Source organism: Oryctolagus cuniculus, chromosome 4 (genome assembly GCF_964237555.1).
Source record: "Oryctolagus cuniculus chromosome 4, mOryCun1.1, whole genome shotgun sequence".
NCBI classification, from domain to species: domain Eukaryota; kingdom Metazoa; phylum Chordata; class Mammalia; order Lagomorpha; family Leporidae; genus Oryctolagus; species Oryctolagus cuniculus.
Window position 1 is genome coordinate 4,805,559 of NC_091435.1, and position 20,817 is coordinate 4,826,375.

At 46.7% G+C, this 20,817-nt stretch overlaps 1 protein-coding gene across 3 annotated transcripts in view; it reads left to right on the forward strand.

Annotated features, from left to right (window-relative positions):
• DSCAM (DS cell adhesion molecule) overlaps positions 1–20,817 on the forward strand; it is a 722,199-nt gene that overhangs the window by 473,262 nt on the left and 228,120 nt on the right. The window lies entirely within an intron of this gene.

Here is a 20,817-nt window from a genome sequence, read left to right on the forward strand (position 1 = left end):
GCCTTAGTTAAGGCTCATCTCAGCAGCTGAAATTCTCAGGGCTTCCTCACTCTCGTACACGGGGTGTGGGCGTGGGTAGTTCAGGGCTAGTTGGTTTTCTGATTTTATTTTTGATTAACATGTAATAATTGTCTATATTTATGGGCAATACTTGTATGCCTTATGTTATGATCAAATCAGAGTAATTGGCTTGTGCGTTACCTTAAACACTCATCATTTATTTATGATCGGAACATTTAAAATCCCTCTAGTTATTTTGGAATATGCTGTAGATTGTTGGAAGCTATGGCCACCCTGTTGTACAATAGAACGCGTGACCTTATTTCTCCTAAGTGTAAGGTTGCACCTGTTGGTCACCCTCCCCCACCACCCCTGCTTCTCTCCTTAGACTCTAGCAACCATCGTTCTCCTCTGCACATCTGTGAGGTTCACTTTTTCAACAGAGGGAGAGAGGGAGAGAGAGAGAGAAAGATTCCATCTGGTGGTTCATTCCTCAAACACCCACAACAAGTAAGACCGGGCCAGTCCAAAGCCAGGCACTCACTGCAAGTCTTCCACATGGGTCTCCAGGACCCAGATATTTGAGCCGTCACCAGTACCTCCCACTGTGCACAACAACAGGAAGCTAGAAGGGGAACATTCGGGACTTGAACCCGTGCTCTCCAGTATGGGATGTGAGCATCACAAGCAGTGGTTTAACCATTGCACCAAACACCTGCCCCCAAGATAACGTTTGTAGACTCCACATGGATGACAGCATGTTGTGTCTGTCTGTGCCTGACTTATTTCATTCAGCATCATGGCCGCCAGCCTCAACCATGTCATCACAGATGACAAGATTCCCTTCTCTTTTGGTTGGCTCTCCTGGGTCGTCATGGAGCCAAATTTGTGAAGAAGGGGTCTGCTACTCTTAGCGTGCCTCTGCATCCTCACAAAGTGACCTCTGAGCTGCACTGACAACTTTCACATTGCCCTGGTGAGACGCAGAGAAGGGGAGGGATGCCTTGTCCCCAGAGTCAGCTCCCTGTAGAGACCTTCCCAGAAGTGTCATAGACCAATTCTGCCATCTCCTTCCTGGCTCACCGGCCAGGTCGCTGCTAGCCATAGGGGGCTGGTTGCACCTGTGCCGTGGCTAAGCACACTGCCAATGTGGCTGGTGTTACTTTAGCAGGCAAGGGGAACAATGGTCCTTCATAGCTTGTCTGCATTCTGCAGCTTCTCTCAGGAAAATGTCACAGTTATTCGAATCATACAGATGTACCCAGAAAGAGATCACTTTGCACAAATATCTAATTCCTCATTTAACTCCAGTTCTCTAATTCTAAAGCCCACACCAGGTCCAGGGAGCTCCTGTTCCACCCAGACTCCTTACACTTCCCACCAAGACATGGTTTCCACCCTCAGCAGGGACCCACTCTGCTGATGCCCAGCCACAGCCCATCTGTCTTCACACCTCTGCACGTTCTACACTGCTCACACACACTCACACACTCTGCTCGTTCTAGACTGCTCATACACACTCACACACCTCTGCTCTTTCTGCACTGCTCACACACACTCACACACTCTGCTCGTTCTGCACTGCTCACACAGACTCACACACCTCTGCTCGTTCTACACTGCTCACACACACTCACACACTCTGCTCGTTCTACACTGCTCACACACACTCACACACCTCTGCTCGTTCTACACTGCTCACACACACTCACACCTCTGCTCGTTCTACACTGCTCATACACACACACACCTCTGCTCGTTCTACACTGCTCATACACACACACACCTCTGCTCGTTCTACACTGCTCACACACACTCACACCTCTGCTCGTTCTACACTGCTCACACACACTCACACACCTCTGCTCGTTCTACACTACTCACACACACTCACACCTCTGCTCGTTCTACACTGCTCATACACACACACACCTCTGCTCGTTCTACACTGCTCATACACACACACACCTCTGCTCGTTCTACACTGCTCACACACACTCACACACCTCTACTCGTTCTACACTGCTCACACACACTCACACACCTCTGCTCGTTCTACACTGCTCACACACACTCACACACCTCTGCTCGTTCTACACTGCTCACACACACTCACACACCTCTGCTCGTTCTACACTGCTCATACACACTCACACACCTCTGCTCTTTCTGCACTGCTCACACACACTCACACACTCTGCTCGTTCTACACTGCTCACACACACACACGCCTCTGCTCGTTCTACACTGTTCATACGTACTCACACACCTCTGCTCGTTCTACACTACTCACACACACTCACACCTCTGCTCGTTCTACACTGCTCATACACACACACACCTCTGCTCGTTCTACACTGCTCATACACACACACACCTCTGCTCGTTCTACACTGCTCACACACACTCACACACCTCTACTCGTTCTACACTGCTCACACACACTCACACACCTCTGCTCGTTCTACACTGCTCACACACACTCACACACCTCTGCTCGTTCTACACTGCTCACACACACTCACACACCTCTGCTCGTTCTACACTGCTCATACACACTCACACCTCTGCTCGTTCTACACTGCTCACACACACTCACACACCTCTGCTCGTTCTACACTGCTCACACACACTCACACACCTCTGCTCGTTCTACACTGCTCATACACACTCACACACCTCTGCTCTTTCTGCACTGCTCACACACACTCACACACTCTGCTCGTTCTACACTGCTCACACACACACACGCCTCTGCTCGTTCTACACTGTTCATACGTACTCACACACCTCTGCTCGTTCTGCACTGTCAGTCGGCCATGTCTCCCACAGTTGGGGTTTTAGCTACGTTCTAATTTCACAGTCAATAGCACTGACACTTGTCTACATTTCGTTCTCCCATTTGCTTTTTTGTGCTTCCCAGAAAGGGAAGAAATGCCGATGTGCTTCCATCTCCAGCTCTGGAGTCCTTTTGCTCTTGTACAGAGCTTCACTGCATTTAGACTTTGCTGTAGAAAGAGAAGTAATGTAGAAATCTAACGAGCTAGCACAAATCATCAGGAAGGAGAAGGGATCCGGTTTGTTCCTGCACATAAATTACTTACCCTGCAGGACCCACAGCTTTCTTATGTGTGGAATGGATAAAATAAGGGGCTTAATGGGATGATTTAGAAAGATGATTCCTAGAACACGTTCATTATGATGCCTGGCTCATAGCACTTAGTCAATACAGATTAGCTGTTTTCATGATCATCATTGCTGTCTTAGTCATTGAGTTACATGATTAGCCAGTTGTCCACAAACAATTGATTTGATAACTAAACCTTTCCCACTAACTTGAAAAGAGATGTGACTACTGGAATCTGTGCTTTAGGGCTCTCTTTGCTAAGCTGAGCCTCCTGGTTTAGCTTCACTAGCACGTATTAGCAATCTTTCTCTTCCTAGCACTTTTAAATATCTCATGTGACACTACTCCCCTCACTATTTTTATTCTTTAAAAATAGCCTTGCTTCCCTACATACATTTTTGTTTGTTTCTTTGAGGTTAATGTTAGCATGAATTTCCGCAGATCCAAAAAAATATTCTGGAAACACTGGAGGATTTTAATAAACGCAAAGAGTAATGGGGAGTGGGGCTTTGGCATCCTTGGGATCTCGAGTCTCGCCTGACAATGCCCAGTCTTTTCATTTACCCAAGTCATTTTTATGCTCATTAATAATCTGACTGAAATGTGGTGAATGTTGGTTATCCACGGGCTACAGTTTTTGCTCACCCTCTAGTTGTCCGTGTTTGTTGACCAGTTGTCTGCACCTCCAGTTCTCCCAGAAGGGGAGAAGTTGTTCTGGTTTAGGGGATTTCTGTTTTCTCCACTTTCTAGGACATGCAGAAGGTTCCAGGACAAGGTGACCCTCTAGTGTCCTGCCCTTTTACCACTTCGTTGACTTTTTCCCTGCCCATTCCTTCCCTCTGCCCTTCCTGCTCTTTCCATATTTATGCAAGATCATAGCTTCCCAATCTCCACTTCCCCTAGGGGTCTTCCAGCAACCCATTACTACTTGGTGTAGAAGCAGTTTCCTTGGGGACCAGCACCGTGGCACAGTGGGTCAAGCTGCCGCCTGTCAAGCCCACGTCCCACATGGGCTCTGGTTTGACTCCCAGTTGCTCCACTTCGATCCAGCTCCCTGCTGGCAGCCTGGCAAAGCAGCTGAGGGTGGTCCAAGTACTTGGGTCCCTGCACCCATGTGGGAGACCCAGCCCTGGCCCTCCCAGCCATTAAACAAACAAAAAAAAAAGAAGCCACTTCCTCCTGCTCGGTCTCCTACTGTCCTCAGCCAAGCTGTTGGAGGTAATCATTTCTGTATTCACGAATGCTCATCCACCACAGAGCCTGCCTGTCCCTTGCCACCAGGGTCCCAGAAGCCCCCTCTTTGGCTCAGTGTCCACCCACCCACGGCAATCTGTCCTGTGGCCATGGACTCTATAGAGGCCAACAGGAACTTGATTCTGTTACTGAGCAATCCATGAGAAATGAGGCAGACTTGCACAGCAGTAATCTGTTTCCATGCATCGTAACCAGTTCCAGGTAGACACGAATACTTTTCTCCGTACCCGGTCACTTGTCTCAGGTGGCCCCCTCTGGAGGTTCCTTCCACTTCAAGGGCTCTCCTTGGAATGCCCCATCTTGCTGCTGCCCACAGCTTTTCTCACAACCTGTCTCAGAATTCCATGAGGACCACTTGGGAAGGGATGAGCTCTGGTGCCTCAAGCAGGCTAATTCTAGGACAGGTTTTCTGCCAATGCCAATCGCAGACTTCCTGGGGGAGGTCACCGAGGCCACCCCTACCTCAGCAGCCGAGAGATGGTTGGACCACACTGAAAACCTGCTGTCTGTTCCCAGGACAGATCTGGGCAGGGGCTAATGATCCAGCAACAAACGCTCCCTTTTGTCAAATTCTCTTTTGTTGTTTCTCTGGGGAGGCAGGGAGTTTCCTATGCAAATGACCCCGAGGGGAACAGGGCACACAGCCCAGTAGGATGACCCTTCCTTCTCTGATCCTCCAAGTGCCTTCCCAAGTTTGAGTCCCTGACTCCTGCCGCCTGTATTCTTCAGCTTTCGCTCTGCCCACAGCCTGGGACTTGAGTGTCCCCCAGGTTCAGTGTCCAGGTGTTCAGCCTCCTTTTCCCACTCTGGCAGACACTCACGCGGACTTTCAAACGAGTCCACCATCTCTTCTCAGAGCAGTTGCCCTCCGCATTCCTGGTCTAGAAGGGGTATCTGCAGTATTCCCCACTTCTTGCCTTTGACGTCTCCATGGGCCAACCACTCCAGCTATGGCCTGGCCTAGTAGGTGCAACCTGGCCCTGTGGAGGTGGCTGCTCACCTGCTGCCCCGCCCCCCACCTGCCCGTGTCTGCTCACCTGAGCTCTAACCACGGCAGCTCATGCTCTGTGTTATGGAAGATGCCCCACACCTCCAACCCCTCTTCAGCCGTCTGTTTCCTGGAGCAGTGGCAATCCCCGTAGGTCTTCCCTAAACACCTGCTTTACCAGTCCACCGTATCTGGTCCCCAGTATTATTCAGTGTCCCTGTCCCCTGGAGAGCCCCATTGTGTGCTATGAATCCTGAGTGAATCCAGGAAAAGAGCTCAAAAGAACCAAAAAGGAGGTAACAGCTTCTAAGCCCATGAGGTAAAAGTAAACCCAACTCCAAAGTCCGCCGTGGTCTCCATGCATGATGGCCGCAGCTCTGCTGTGTGGTCCCCAAGCAGGGACAGTGGGCCTCAGGAAGCAATGAGCTCTTGGGGACGGGTTGTAAGCACAAAAAAAAAAAAAAGAGAAGGCGAGTGTCCAGCATATTGTTACAATTTCTCCCTCTGGAGGTTGAAACAAACTTATCAGAGATGCAAACCTGCTGCCTCCCTCTGTGCTCACCGCTGGACACCCAGGGGCCCTGGGAGTGGCCGTGCGACCCCAGAAGCTCCTCATCAGAAAGTTGACTCAGTCAACCTCAGCACACTTGTTGCTCTCCACTGTTCCACCTTCCCTCTTTCTCGTTTCTTTCCACCAAGAACTCTCTCTCTCTCTCTCTCTCTCTCTCTCTCTCTATATATATATATATATATATATATACATACATACATACATATACACACATATATATATAAAGACAGAGCTACAGAGAGAGGTAGAGACAGAGGTCTTCCATTCGCTGGTTCACTCCCCAGATGGCCGCAATGGTTGGAGCTGCACTGATCCGAAGCCAGGAGCTTCTTCCAGGTCTCCCACACAGGTGCAGGGGCCCAAGGACTTGGGTCACCTTCCACTGCTTTCCCAGACCATAGAAGAGAGCTGTATCAGAAGAGGAACAGCCAGGACTAGAACCGGCACCCGTATGGGATGCCGGCACTTCAGGCCGGGGCTTTAACCCAATGTGACATAGCACCCCCCCCAAGAACTTTCTAGTGGTCTTCTTGTGGGTAGAGGATGCCACATGTGGGGCAAATGTTTAGGGAGCTCTTGCTCCAGGGATGTGGTACCTGGAGACCTCGCATGTGGGCACATCCCCAGGGACCCCTCTCAGTGCCAGCGCAGAGCCCTAGTGGTGCCAGCATGATTGAGCAGCCTGTCACCATCTCTGGTGTCACACTTCCTCCTGGGAAATGCAGAATTGTGGTCAATTTGTGGTTCAGCTTTCTGATAAGTCAGCGAAGGGCCAATACTCCATCTTACTAATAAGAAATAAACTTGTACCATAAGTATACAACAATAACCATGATATTGGCATGCTAAATTAGTGGGCTATCAAGTCATGACATCTCTCAGGGAACGCTCATCGTGGTCTTGAAAATGATACTGCTTTCATTGGATAGAGTTCTTCAACACACACACACAGACGGGATTAAGAGAACTAAATTGCAAACTTAATGTAATTATGTGCCAATTTACATGAGAAGTACTTGGAAGCTGTCTCAGCTAAGGTGTGGTGTTTCATCAAGAAGGAATTTAATGTTTCACTGTGGTAAGTTTAATTACCACGTGTCGTGGTGAGGATCTCTTTTGGTCATGTTTATTGGGGGTTCTATGAGCTTCCTGTACTAGGATATCTCTGTCCTTCTCCAAACTGTTGAAATACTTACTTAAGGTATACTAAGCTGATCTTCTGTATATTAAGATAATCGAAAATGAATCTTGATGTGAATGGAAGGGGAGAGGGAGTGGGAAAGGGGAGGGTTGTGGGTGGGAGGGACGATATGGGGGGGGAAGCCATTGTAACACATGAGTCGTACTTTGGAAATTTATATTCATTAAATAAAAGATAAAAAAAAAAGAAGGAATTTAGAACAAGGTGTTAGGTGCAGGTAAGGGTTTTTGGAAGGATGGGACAAGCAAAGCGGCCTTTTGGGCACTTGAGAAATGCAGGAATCGTGAAACGTGGCTCCCATCAGTGGTAACGGCTGCCCACAGCACCAAAGCAGTGATTTGCAACAGTTCTCCCCACACTGGCTGTACACCTGGTTTTTGGTGTTTCCCACTCGCCTGCTTTCTGCCTTTGAAGGTGAGTACCGGTTTCTCCCTTGACCTTCCTGATCATTGCTCTTGACTCTTCCTGATAAAACACAAATCAGAATGTGGTGACAAATGAGCCAGAAGTGTAGCTTTCAGGCTTGGGGGCCCTGTAGTTTAGGGAGGAGTTTAGAGGGAACATCGTGGTGAACGATCAACAAACAGCATCAGACACAAACCTGGAGAATTGTACATGCACACCTCGTCCGGTGATGGCAGCTTCTTCCTTCGGACGTGGGGATAGCCCTGCAGCCTGGAACCACGGTGGTATCTCAGGACTGTGCCTCTCTCCACTTCTCAGTCCTCCTAACAGCATGTGCACAGCCCCAACCCTCCTCTGAGCAAGGGTTCCATGTCCAGCTGCTAAACCCTAAACCCGTGGTAGGTACACCTGCTGTTTGCATTGGACCTTGCACTTGTTAATGCTGTAACATTCCATTTCCATGAAATGGGGCATTAAAATTGGTCCACACTTGACTTCAGAAATTGACAACTCTTTAATGAATGACAGCGCTTGTAGAACTGCATCTTCTAGCTAATTATTCCAAGTGTGCTTTCTCATCTCCCCCTCTTGGCTCCAACTCACTCCCTTCAACCACCAACTTCTCAGAGGAGGAGAAATCTCTCTTGGAAGAAAGACAAACAGTTCTTCTGGAAAACAGTGCTCCCCCAGGACGATGAGGGGCTTGTGATGGCGATTCCTTGGCGAGGAGAAATCTTAGCTTATGCCTTGCAGTGTGGGTGTCACCTGGGAAGCACGGAGACCTCCTTTCTGCCATTCTCTTCCACTTCAAATCAATTTTGTTCCACCCAGCTGGGGGGCTCTGTGCTCACTGACCGACTCCTTGTGGTCCTAACACCCAGGCCTTCACTCCTGTGCACATGCAGCCATGTTTTCCTCAATCTGAGCTATGATCCTACACTGTGTGCAGATGCATACTTCTCCTCGTTTCATAAATGTGAAAAATAAAGAGTGCAAAATGTGAGAGAGGCACATTACTATCACAGGGCATTGAACCCAATTCTTCACTTTTAGCCAAGTGCTCTGTCTGCAGACTAGCAAAGACTTAACAGTATAAGAAAAAAAAAAGCACAATTACTGTATTTCCTGCTGCCTTCAAAGTAAGCTCACTTGGTGACACTCAGCTATCACTTGTGCACAATCCATCCCCCAGTCCCTAGGGACACAACCAGGCATAGCTTTTCAGTAGGTAAGAAAAGGCCACCCAGTGCTAGCTAACAGAACCAGGAACTCAGTGTGTCCTACGTGATCCTGTAACGTTCCGTTTCCATGCCATGGGGCATTAAAATTGGCCCACAGTTGACTTCAGAAATTGACAACTTTTTAATGAATGACTTGTAGTGCTTGTAGAACTGCATCTTCTTGCTAATTATTCCAAGTGTGTGCCTTGTGGTAAGAAGATTTCAGGATGGATTTTTTCATCCATAAGTCCTGGGTTAAAGTCCATTCTTTGGTTTAATGATGAATCTGACGTAGATGACCGAAGCTCTGTCCAGCCTTGGTGAAGTCCACTTCCCTCACATTAGTTGAGTGCTGAGCCTTGAACCGCAGTTGTCACGGTAGCTGACAACACCACGTTCACTGCCGGTTGGTTTGTCAAGTGTGGCTAGATGGACAGATGCTGTAACTCTTCAATCTATGTTTACTTTTCTCAGAAAAAATTAATGTTTTCCAAATGCACTTATACTGTTTTTCTGTTTTAATTAGGTGCTTTTAGTAATGAAAAGGCTTCTCTCAGTCCCATTGGAAATCAGCAGATCTTTCTTTTCCACTATTTAATTGAGACAGCTTAGCAATGTAATTAAATTTTATGTTACAAATCTTTAATATAAACATTAAACCCTTACAAGTGTTTTTTTTTTCTTCTTCTTTTCTGGTGAAAATTCTTTGAAGAAAGGAAAAAAATGTGTATTGTTGACCTAGATGATCCTGTAACTTCCTCAAACCCTAGCAGGATTTCACTATATTTTGAGAGTGTATTTTAATTTATACTTGACATTACTTTTAAATCTCATGGCTTTTTGAGCTGTTCTGATTTTTGGTCTTATGGATATATATGTATGTATGTGTATACATCTATATTTAGCATTTTGATTCTAGTTTCCATGGACTTTTTAAACTAATTTTTAAATTTCATTTTTATTTTTCTGAAAGGCAGAGAGCCAAAGACAGGGATCTCGCATTTGCTGGTTCACTCCCCAGACGCCTGCCACACCTGGGGCTGAGCCAGGCTGAAGCCTGGAGCCTGCAACTCCAGCCAGGTCTTCTGTGAGGGTGGAAGGGACCCAGCACTTCCAAGGGGCAGCTTAGCAGGAGGCTGGAATCATAGTGGAGCCCAGGGACTAACACCGGCACTCCAGTGTGGGACGTGGGAGTCCCAAGTAGCGTCTGAACTGTTGTGCTAGGTGCATGATCTGGGATAGAAATCTTTAAAGTCCTGTCTGGCTGACTTTTTGGGTTGTGTCTATTAGATCAAATCCAGGCTCCAATCTGCATTCAAGCAAAACATTAGTAACCCTTACAGAGTTTCAAACTGTGGGCTGAATTTACGCTCTTAAATAAAAGTAAGTGGCATTTCTTTGAAGTCCTTTATCCTCTCAGCGAAGAAAACATTTTCCATAAGAAATAATTTTATGATTTATAAAACAAATAAGTTAAAAATACCGTCAGTTTTATAGGAGAAGAAGACATATGACCAACTCAACAGATGATGAAAAAGTAGCTAATAATAGTCAGCATCCAATCTGATTGAAACAACAAAACCAAAAAAAAAAAAGTTTTGTAAAATAGGAGTATAGAAATACTTTCTTAAAACCAACAGTGCTGAGGCCGGTGCTGTGGTGCAGTAGGTTAAAACCTCATCTTGCAGTGCTGGCATCCCATATGGGCACCAGTTCAAGTCCCAGCTGCTCCACTTCCAACCCAGCTCTCTACTGTGGCCTGGGGAAGCAGAAGGTTGCCCAAGTGCTGCACCCACTGAGAGACCTGGAAAAAGCTCCTGGCTTTTGATTGGTGCAGCTCTGGCCGTTGCAACCATTTGGGGAGTGAACCAGCAGAGGGAAGACTTTTCTCTCTTTCCCTCCCTCTCACTGACTGTAATTCTACCTCTCAAATAAACAAAATCTTTAAATAAAAAATAAAAAGTAAACAAACAGTGCTTTGGAAAATGAAGAGAAAGTTTTTTTTTTTTTTAAAAAAAAGCTAGTAGAAAAATGTGATATGAATGAATGAACTATTAACCAAAGAAGAAATATAAATGACCAATAAAACGCGTTCCTGGGGCCAGCATGGTTGCATAGTTGGTAAGGCTGCTGCCTGCAATGTTGGCGCCCCCTTTGGGCAGAAGTCCTGACTTCCATCTCCAGCCCTGCTCCCTGCTAATGTGCCTGGGAAAGCAGTGGAAGATAGACCAAGTCCCTGGACCCCTGACACTCCTGTGGGAGACCAGGGGGAAGCTCCTGGCTTTGATCTGGCTTCACCCTGACTGCTGCGCCATCTAGGGAGTGCATCAGCAGATGGAAAAATCTCTCCTCCCTCCTCCCCTACCTGCAACACTACCTTTCAAACAAATAAATCTTCAAAAAAAAAAAAAAAAAAAGACCCAAATTATCTTTAAGCATAAACAAAAAGACACAAACACAAAAATACTAAAGAGCACGATACCTAAAACAATGAGATCTATATAGCATGGGTGATGATTAAGCAGACACATGGAGGGAGGAGAGGGGGGTCAGCAAACAGACATCAACAGAGAAGGCACGAGTCCAAGCTTCCTCAGCACAACAACACGTAATATTCCGTATAATGAACTGCACAAGAGGGCTGGCAGGTTTCAAGCAGAAAGATAAGGAAAGGGAAAACTGGTGCTTGGTTTCATCTGTTTAAGCTCTGTATATGCACTGATATACTGCACTGAGCCTCATAAAATTTTACAATTATTACATGCTAATCAGAACTTCAAGTTTAAAAAGGTAGTGTACGTATGTGAGGAAAAAAATCAACCCTCAGCCAGCATTAATGGGAAGAAAACTGATCCGTCTCTCACCAAGCCATTGAGTGAGGTACATCAACCCTTAGGTTCGGAATCTTTCACTCCAAGGATTGGTCCTGGGGCTGCTGGCTGGGAGGTCCCCTGTACCCTCCTCACCACTGACAGGTTGGTAAGTGGAGAGGGTCATTGTGACGCAGTCCCCGTTCTTATGGAGTGGGAAGGGCAGAGCCAACGATCATGCGATGCTGGAATAATGGAAAGAAGAACAGAAACCAGCAGCAAGATTGTGCTTCCTGTGAGTCCTTCCTGGGGCGAGGGCTTCCATGCCTCCTGCGCCCTGTGCAGGAGGTTCGCTTGTCTCCACCTTTCATAACTCGCCTGACCTCTCACAGGGTACCGGGAGCTGGTGCCACGCAATCAGTTGCCCCGCCATTCAGTGGCTTAACATCACACACCGTTAGTATCTTCCCCATCTGTGCCCGTCAGGAATACAGGTGCAGCTTAGCTGAGTACGCGGGCTCAGGGTCTCCCCCAACACCGCAGTCCAGGCGTCGGCAGAGGCTGCAGTCCCAGCGACGCTTGCCTGGGGCTGGGGCTTCTCGAAAGCTCACTGAGGGATGGTTGGCAGGACTTCCTGCAGGAGCCTGTCCACAGCATAGCTTAGGACAAACCTAGCGGCTCCCGAATATTCCCTGGGCTGGGAGAAGGAGGTGGTGCAGAGAGAAAGAAGTCACACTCCTGTAACCTTAGCTCCCCTCTCAGTATCTCCCAGCTCAGTGATTGAATGAAAATCGCATTTGTGAGAAAACAGAGACTGCATTTTTATGTGGGCTTAGAAAATTTAGGAAGGTCACAATCCCCTCAGATTGTGGAGTTAGACACTAGAGGACAGATTTTGCTTTCTTACTGTTTCAATTATTTACAAAAGATTTATTTATTTATTTGAAAGGCAGAGTTAAGAGGGAGGGAGGGAGAGAGAGAGAATCAGAGAATCTTCCATTTGCTGGTTCACTTCTCAAATGGCTGAAATGTCCCAGGCTGGGGCACCACAGCCAGGAATCTAGAGCTCCATCTGGGTTTCCCACATGGGTGCAGGGGCCCAAGCACTTGGGCCATCTTCCACTGCTTTCCCAGGTGCATTAGCAGGGAGCTGGATCAGAAGTGGAGTGGCTGGGGCTGGAACTGGTGCTCTGGTTTGGGAGGCCAGCATCACAGGTGTCTGCTTAATCTCCTATGGCACAATGCCAGCCCGTTTGGATTTTTGACAAAAGTGTCACAGATTCTCTAATCTACCATTCAAATGCTTTGAGCCCCAGTAGGTAAACTAGAAGATAGTTTTCATTAGTATTTTTCAAAGTCAACCACTCTTACTGACATATCCATTCATCGTTAAACATTTGCTAAAATGATTAGTGAATTTCATATGAGATAAATTTTCCATAAACTATATTATACATATTTCTAATATAATTTTGCATTTTAGACATTTTAGTATTTTCTCTATTTCCAAGGAGTAAGCATAGATTTGGGAATAAAATTTTTTGAAATTGTAGTTTGTTTAACCTCACTTTATAAGATTCAGTAGCTGACACTGAGGAGGGCAACATATTGAAAGGATGATAAAATATTATGTTTTTACACCTTTCATCTCTGATTTCTGACTCTACTTAGAAACACTTTAAGATACTTCATGCCTAAGACATGAAGAGCGAACCGAAGTGTGTGAGCTTTGCCAGTGTTCCTGGTGTGCTCCACCTTGAAGCTTTAGTTATCTGAGGATCATGTTCCTCTTGCATACTGTAAACCAAGTCAGCTGGCTGGGGGCTGCAATGCAGATCCTCCCACACCTGTTTCTGCAGAGACGTTTTTCACTTCAACAACCGTGTTGGTTTCTTTATGTGTTGTCTGTGGTTTTCTTCATGCTTCCATGGCAGGGGTGAGCAGTAGTGAGGCTGTGAAGCCTGCCGAGTTTACAGTATTACCCGACTGGCCATTTGCAGAGAAAGTCTGTCCACCTCTGCCTGAAAATGTTGCCATTTTTATCCATGAACATGGTATAACCCTGTTTATTTAGGTCACCTTTAATTATTCTTAATAACTCTTACACTTTTTAGAGGGCCAGTTGAGTTTAGTTTTGTTAAATTTATCTCTGAATATTTCACATTTTAACGCAAAGATGCTTTTGTTTTTATTTTAACTGCTTTGATTTTTGTAGATTGTTATTGTGTCCCATGACTTTGTAAATTTTATAGCTGTCATATTTGAGGTGGATTCTTTCTATTATCTATCTATATGGGCATATAATCTGGGAATAAAACCAGTGATATTTTTCTTTTCCTGTCTAAGTTTATTTAATTTCATTTTCTTGGTTTGTTTATCTTGCTAGAATCTTCAGAACAATGTTAAATAAAATAATACCAGATATATTTGTCTCTTTCTTAATATTTGATGGAAATTACTTTGGTTTGATGAAAATTATACTTTCTTGGCCTTTTATCTTGTTTCATTCTAATCCTAATTTTCTGGGAGATTTTATGATCAATGAATGTTGAATTATACAACTGTCTTTTTTTTTTTTAATTGTCCATTAAAGTGACCATATCAGTTTTTTTCCCCTCTGTTGATATGGGGAATTTCATTCACTAATTTTTGAACTTAAACAACCTTGCATTTCTGGAGTAAACGTCATTTGATTATGATGTATTATTCTTTCTAAATGTTGATAAATCTTTTCAGCATTACTTAGTTAAGGATTTTTATACCTATGTTCATTATGGATATTGATCTGTAGTTGTCTTTCCTTGTAAGATCTTTGATTTTGGTATCAGAATGATACTAACCTAACAAAACCAACTGTAAAGTTTTCTTCCTCTTGTATTTTCCAAAAAGATTTATGCAAAAGTGACATTATCTCTTAAATCTTGGATAGAATGCACTTGTGAGGCTATCTGAGCCCTAATGTTCTTTGTGGAAGTTTTAAAATGATAATAATCTAAATTTATTGAATAGATATAAAAGTATAAAGGTTGACTACTTTTTCATGAACATTCTTTGATAGTTTTTTCAAGAAATTTAATCTAAGTTCTCAAATTTATTGACCCAAAGTTATCCTAGATATTTTTTATTCCTCTAATGTAGATCTGTAATGTTATATTCCATCTGTAATTATTTGTTATTTCTGTCTTGTTTCTTTTCCTTTTGTTCAGTCCGGCTAGAGGTCTATTATATTGTTCCTTTCAAAGAAAAAGCTTTTGGTTTATTGGTTTTCTTTTTTTTAAGATTGATTTATTTATTTGAAAGTCAGAGTTACACAGAGAGAAGGAGAGGCAGAGAGAGAGAGAGAGAGAGAGAGGTCTTTTTTTAATTTTTTTTTTAATTTTTAAAAAAATTTTTTTTTGACAGGCAGAGTGGACAGTGAGAGAGAGACAGAGAGAAAGGTCTTCCTTTTGCCGTTGGTTCACCCTCCAATGGCCGCCGCGGCCGGTGCGCTGCGGCCAGCGCACCACGCTGATCCGATGGCAGGAGCCAGGAGCCAGGTGCTTTTCCTGGTCTCCCATGGGGTGCAGGGCCCAAGCACCTGGGCCATCCTCCACTGCACTCCCTGGCCACAGCAGAGAGCTGGCCTGGAAGAGGGACAACCGGGACAGAATCCGGCGCCCCGACTGGGACTAGAACCCGGTGTGCCGGCGCCGCTAGGCGGAGGATTAGCCTAGTGAGCCGCGGCGCCGGCCAAAGGTCTTTCATCCACTGGTTCATTCCCCAGTTGGCTGCAATGGCCAGAGCTGTGCTTATCTGAAGCCAGGAGCCAGGAGCTTCTTCCAGGTCTCCCACGAAGGTGCAGGGGCCCAAGAACTTGGGCCATCTTCCACTGCTTTCCAGGCCATGGAGAGAGCTGGATTGGAAGTGGAGCAGTGGGGTCTCGAACTGGCGCCCATATGGGATGCTGGCACTTCACGCCAGGGTGTTAACCCATTGCGCCACAGCATTCGCCTTGGTTTATTGGTTTTCTATGTTTTTCTGTTTTGTGTTTCATTTACTTCAGTTTTTATCTGTATTATTCCTTTGTTTCTCTTTTCTTTTGATTTTTTTGTTCTTTTTTTAACTTTTATTTAGTAAATATAAATTTCCAAAGTACAGTTTATGGATTACAGTGGTCCCCCCCCCTTAACTTCCCTCCCACTTGCACCCCTCCCATCTCCCGCTCCCTCTCCCATTCCATTCACATCAAGATTCATTTTCAATTATCTTTATATACAGATCAATTTAGTATATCTTAAGTAAAGATTTCATCAGTTTGTACCCACACAGAACACAAAGTGTAAAATACTGTTTCAGTACTAGTTATAGCATTAATTCACATTGAACAACACATTAAGGACAGAGATCCTACATGAGGAGTAAGTGCACAGTGACTCCTGTTGTTGACTTAACAAATTGACACTCTAGTTTATGGCGTCAGTAATCTCCCTAGGCTCTTGTCAGGAGTTGCCAAGGCTATGGAAGTCTTTTGAGTTCTCTGACTTCGATCTTATTTAGACAAGGTCATAGTCAAAGTGGAAGTTTTGTTCTTATAAATGTTTCTTAAGGTGGGTGCTTCAATCATCGATTTTTAATCTTTTTTTCTTTTCTCATACAAGCAATTCCATCTAAGCATTGCTTTTAACTGCATCTCACAAGTTCTGATACATTGTTTTTTCCACTTCCATGGAACTAAAACTACCTTTTCTAGTATCTCTGTTGATTTCCTCTTTTGCTCATAACTTCTTTTAAACTCATGTGTTAATAGCTGGCATCTTTCAAGACAGAGTCACGCTCCTTATTTCTTCTTAAAATATTTGTTTTTATTTATTTAAAAGGTAGGTAGGTAGATAGATATAAACAAATGCATAGGGAGTCCCCACCTGCTGGCTCACTCCTCAAATGCCCACTGCAGACTTAATCCAGGAGCCTGGAATTCACTCTGAGGCTCATGCATGCGTGTCAGGAAAGCTGCTACTTGGGCCGTCGCCTGCTGCCCTCCAAGGTGTGCATTAGCAGAAACAGAATTGAGAGCTTCTCTGGGACGCAAACCCAGGCGTTCCCAGGCATCACGACCACGGCACCAAGTGCCCTCCCCTACTGTTTATTACAATGTTAATTTTGCTGTGGAAATAAAACATACTCTGTGTAACTTTTACCTTCCGATACGTAACTTTTACCTTCCGATACTTATTGAAATCTGTATCACGGTCCCGCTGTTTTCCCCTTTGGTGACGCAGTTACGCTGGCTGCTCTCCTAAGTGGACGGCGACTTGAGCAGCACACATCTGTCTGCAGCGGCTCTGGAGCAGGCTGCGATCCGGGTGCCGGCAGGGCCAGGTTCCTGGGGGCTGCAGACTGCAAGGTTCTCTGTGCGTCCTCGCGCGGTGGGAAGAGGGCACGGGCGCTCACCGGGGTGCCTGTTGCAGGGACACTCATCCCATCTGCAGCCCCCCGCCCCGCCCCCCGCCTCCTCATCCCAGTTGAGCAGCAGGGTTTTTATTGTGTGAATCCCATGAGCCGGCAGCACACACACTCAGCCCTTTCCAGTCCAGCGCCTGTTCCATGGGCGCTGACACGCATTCTGCGTTGCTGGACGCAGAGCTCCACCCGTGCCAGGCAAGTCAGATGTATCCACAGTGGCGTTAGAGTCTGTGTCGCGGATGGCGTCTTCTGCTTCTTTCTCTCCCTCCTCTCCCTCTGAGACTGTGGCTCCTCTGCTGGAATGGTTGGCATTATCTCAGAGCTCAGGGATACACTGTGCTCTGTTTTCCCACTCTGGTCACTTTAGTTTCACTGTGGATCTCATGTAGGCAGACACACAGGATAAAACCTATCAGGTGTGAGAGCTGCAAGACCAGGCCTTCCCCACACCCCCTGTGTGACCTCATGCCCCTACCCGACCACACCTGGCACCCACCTGCCAATCAGACTAATTAACCACTCCCCTTTGGAAGTGGATTAAAGGCCTGAAACACAGTGGGCCCGCCCCTTTTTGTCCTTTTTCCCTTTGTGCTTCTTCCTTGCTGCTCTGTGCCTTGGGGCCATGGCTCCTTGCTTCCCGGCCTGCATGCTCCTCCCCGTGGCTGGCTCCCACTGCTTGGTATGAATCCATATTTCTCTCTTAGACAGGGCCCTCACTCCCCTATGCATCTCTCTCACTGGATAAAAAGCTTAAAAACTTACCATGCTGCCTGGTCTATTTGTGCCAGTATTCAGAATTCTTCTCTGAATATGTGGCAAGAGCCCACACAGCTTATTAATATTTCAGGTTATTAATAAGCAAATCGGTAACAGATCCTTTCTGTCAGCCTAATTCTTTCCTCTGTTGTGTCCGGTCCACTTGTAACCCTGTTTAATAAATTCTTCATGCTCAATATCGCCTTTGTCATTTCCAGTTTCTTTGTCCATTTTTTGTAGCTTTATCATTTCACTGGAATCTGTCTGCCCGTTCATAAGGATCATTGTTATGGTAACACCTCTGGCAGAGAGTTCTGGTTTCTCTGATACTTCGCTGGTGATTGTTTCTTGTGGGGTCTTTTTGGGTTGCATTTTTCATATTGTTTTCAGAATTTCTCCTTCAAGTTTGACCACTGTATGTTACGGATTGAAAAGGACTTGACTCCCCAAAGTCACACGGACCTGCAAAGCCCACTGACTTAGGTTGGCAGTTAACGGTTGATGGATTAGAGCGGAGACTGATCTACTTACAGAGGCCAGCAGGTGGGGCCAGTGGGGCGTCTCCAGCTCCCTGGGCATGGCCCCTGGAAGGCGGATCTCAGGAGAGGGGTGCTTGCTCCTCTCTCTGCGTCCTGGCTCCTGTGTGTTTGTCCCTCTGCACCTGCCCCACCACCACCAGCCTCTGGCACCTGATTGTGAACTGAGAACTTGCAAACCGTAAGCTGAGAGAAACGTTCTGCTTCCCAAGAAGTTCTTCTCAGGCATTTTAGAGCAATGAAAAGCTGTCTAACACAGTGTGAGAAGAGAAGAGAAAAGACGGAGCTAGACTACGGTCATCTGATTCTTTCCATCTGCTCTGTGCCTGTGCGCCTGCCCACCCTGTGCTGCAGGTGAATTAATTCACAGAGCTCCATCTCCTGTTAGGACTTTCAATCCTTTGAGACTAACTACCTCGTTCATGGCGTCAACCCACTAATTCATTCAAAGTGTAATTTTATAGATGAACGGTTCTTTTTCTCATTGTTAGAACGGAAGCAACATTTTTTTTTCTGGCTTTCTACAGCCCTAACAGAAGAACTATTTATTTTTTTTTTATTTTGACAGGCAGAGTGGACAGTGAGAGAGAGAGAGACAGAGAGAAAGGTCTTCCTTTGCCCTTGGTTCACCCTCCAATGGCCGCCGCGGCTGGCGCACCGCACTGATCCGATGGCAGGAGCCAGGTGCTTCTCCTGGTCTCCCATGGGGTGCAGGGCCCAAGCACTTGGGCCATCCTCCACTGCCTTCCCAGGCCACAGCAGAGAGCTGGCCTGGAAGAGGGGCAACCGGGACAGAATCCAGCACCCTGACCGGGACTAGAACCCGGTATGCCGGCGCTGCTAGGCTGAGGATTAGCCTGTTGAGCCGCAGCGCCAGCCTATTTATTTGTTAATTCAGGTCGTCATCAGTCCTCTCTAGGAGTTCTAATTTGTCGGGATTCTGCTTGTTCCTGGGCATGGAAAGCCCCCTAGGGGAGCTCCTAGTTTCCTTAATCTGTTCTGTGGAGCCCAGATCCTCCTGCCGGGATACTTGAGGCAGAACCAAGGGCAGGAAGGCATAGCCGGCATAGGCACTGTCTGCCCGTGCAAGCTCTGGGGCACCAGTGGGAAAACTGCCAGTTGGGCGTGAGACAGCAGGAGGAAGTGTCCCCCACAGGTGTCCCTGGGTACCACGTCATGGTGAGCGGGGAGACAGCCAACCTGTTCAGCTCCCGGGCAGGATCTGAGGCCAGCGTCTCCTCTCTACAGCACAGCCTGGCCCCACACGGAGCATTTTCTGGGAAGATCAAATGGCCCCCACCTGAGGGCTTAGCTTCTGCTTCCACAGGCTCCAAGGTCAGAGAAGAGGGAAGCCTTAGGAGGGCCTGCCGGGGCTGGGTCCTCCTCCTGGTCCCTGGCAGAGGGCGGGAGCATGACAGGTCAATCCCAACTGCCATCTTCCCAGACATCTCCCAGAACCTCCTCTGCTTTAGGATTGCTGACAGTTTTTCACCAAGTTTCCTATGGATGACATCTCACTGGGAGCACAGCACAGCACAGCTGTCCCAGCCTCCTTCCACGTGTGCTCTCAGGAAACTGATGTTTTCGTCTGCACTGTCTCCATGCAATGACCCAGCTTGTGTGTTTACATCTCATTAAGTTACATCAACAGTGTGTTGTGTTTGCAACTGAATATGGCTGTAGGCAGGCAGATAGGATAAAACTGATCAGGTTTGTGAGCTGGAAGACCACGCCTTCACCACGCCCCTGTGTGATCTCACGCCCCTACCTGACCACACCTGGCGCCCACCTGCCAATCAGGCTACCTAACCACTCCCCTTTGGAAGTGGATTAAAGGCCTGGAACACGGTGGGCTTGGCCCTTTTTTTCCCTTTGCCCTTCTTCTTCCTCACTGCCCTGCACCTCCGGGGTGCGTGGCCTTCAGGCCACCGGCTCCCAGTGCTCGTTATGGATCCAGATTCCCCTCTCTGTCTTACACAGGGCCCTCAGTCCCCTATGCATCTCTCTCACTGAATAACAAGCTTAAAACTGACCGTGCGGCCTCGCTTATTTGTGCCAGTATTCAGAATTCTTCTCTGAATTCGTGCAAGCGCCCACAGGCTTATCAATATTGTGGATTTCGTAATAAGCAGCCAGTAGTGACAGGCCACTCTTGGTCGAGCAGCGAGCAGTGGTGGCGTGCTCTCTGCAGCCTCGGTGCACGTGCTAAGCTAGGACTGCAAATGTGGCGTTCCTGGAGCTCCGGCTCCTTCCATTCAGTCAGTGCTCGGGAGCTGACAGGATTTATCTTGTGCCATGAGCGGTGTCTACCTCTCTGGTTACTCTGCTGTGATTTATTTGAATGATTTATCAGCTACTTCACACCCAGCAACTGTGGCTTTTCTTGTAGAAACGGTCCGTAAGCTCTCTTACTTTTATGTGAGTTTGAAATACTGCCGCTTTCAAATATGTGCTTCTCTCTCTCTCTTTTTTTTTTTTTATTTGACAGGTAGAGTTATAGACAGTGA